This window comes from Schistocerca nitens, chromosome 1, assembly GCF_023898315.1.
Source record: "Schistocerca nitens isolate TAMUIC-IGC-003100 chromosome 1, iqSchNite1.1, whole genome shotgun sequence".
Classification (NCBI taxonomy): domain Eukaryota; kingdom Metazoa; phylum Arthropoda; class Insecta; order Orthoptera; family Acrididae; genus Schistocerca; species Schistocerca nitens.
Window position 1 is genome coordinate 647,196,648 of NC_064614.1, and position 1,831 is coordinate 647,198,478.

The following is a 1,831-nucleotide window of genomic DNA, read 5'->3' on the forward strand; positions in this document are numbered from 1 at the left end:
TGCCTGGGCCATACAGGGAGAATATGTTAAAATATTTCCCGCACCATGGCAGCACCTTGCAACCCCCCTTACACCAATGGCAACTCTCCACGCCATGGTCACTCTGCCTGGTCACCTCTACGTAAGATTTACAATTTTTTCTTTGACTTTAGTATTTTTCCAACTTCGTCTTTGGATCAATTTGTCACCAGACTCTCCTGATAGCTGTTTATGTTTATTTATTTTGAATTTTGTCTGTTTTTCCACTCAGTAGTAGTTTATGTGGCTTAATGCAACGCTGTTGCATTTCCAATTCGCCTTTAGATGTCTTGGCTGAAAGCCTGCATGGTACCATTATAATCCTGCTCTACTGAAAATTCAATGTTCTCGTGTAAATGGTTAAATTTACTCACTATAGTAGTTGCTTTCATCCCGTTTCATTATTCAGCCACTTGTCCAACTCGCATGAGATGCACTATGCACATACCGCCAAGTTACTTGTATTAAATGTGGAAAAGTGAAAGGAAAACCGTGTTCGTCACTGGCATTATGTTAATCATAGGCACTACCTGTTGAACCACGTGTAAATGCAATTACAATACAGACAAATCGGAGATTACTCCATAGAATCAGCAAAAGCTGCAGCAAACATTAGGGATTACAGAAAGATTTGGCTCTGAGCACTATGGGACTTAACTTCTGAGGTCATCAGTCACCTAGAACTTAGAATTACTTAAACCTAACTAACCTAAGGACATCACACACATCCATGCCCGAAGCAGGATTCGAACCTGCGACCGTAGCGGTCGCGCGGTTCCAGACTGTAGCGCCTAGAACCGCTCGGCCACCCCGGCCGGCTTACAGACACAGTTCGTATTCATACAATCAGTGAAAAATACAGCCACTTAGCGTATCCTCTCTTAAAAGAAGAGGCACCTTTGAAGGAGAAACCTGCTTTGCCCAAGATGAATATACTACTCTTCTCTAAAGCTCATTACTGGAGTGGTGAATGTTAATAATTCAGGTTAAGAAAAATCCATGTTTCACTTACATTGGCGGAACAAGTCACGAATATTGAGCAGACAGGACGCCTGTCATTGCTTTGAACACTATGACCCGACGAGAATTTTGTTTGCATGCAAATTACGTGTGTCACGCTGGTGTGTATAAAAAGTTTTGGGTACGAGTTCACACAAAAACAACAGATGAACGCATGTCGGAAAATGCTTAATTTTTTGAGCTGTTGTTAAGAATATTGCCAACGGCCTTGCCGCAGTGTTAACACCGGTTCCCGTTAGATCACCGAAGTTAAGCGCTGTCGGGCTGGTCTAGCACTTGGATGGGTGACCATCCAGTCTGGCAAGCGCTGTTGGCAAGCGGGGTGCAATCAGCCCTTGTGAGGCAAACTGTGGAGCTACCTGATTGCGAAGTAACGGCTCCGGTCTCCTAAACTGACATACGGCGCAGAGAGCGGTGTGCTGACCACATGCCCCTCCATGTCAGCATGCAGTGAAACCTGTGGGTTGAGGAAGACACGGCGGCCGGTCGGTACCGTTGGGCCTTCCAAAGCTTGTTCGGAAGGAGTATTAAGAACATTTATTCAAATGGTGATGAACTCTTCCAGATTTTCTACGTAATGTCTCGAGGACAATAATGAAAAACTTCTGTTTATGCATAGAAGACCTTGAGTAAATTATAGTCACTTGTTAGGAATTCATTGGCCTATGTCTGTCATGACAAACGAACAGGTAGGGTACAAGCAGTTCAACTTACTATGCGTCCCAGTCTCAGTCGTTTGGAATTACGTTGCTGAGATAACATAACAGAAATGGTTTGTGTAAAGAACATTCTG

At 43.8% G+C, this 1,831-nt stretch overlaps 1 pseudogene; it reads left to right on the top strand.

Moving 5' to 3' along the window:
* The first annotated feature begins 1,236 nt into the window (after positions 1–1,236).
* LOC126209903 (5S ribosomal RNA) lies at positions 1,237–1,354 on the top strand (annotated as a pseudogene).
* The last annotated feature ends 477 nt before the right edge of the window (positions 1,355–1,831 follow it).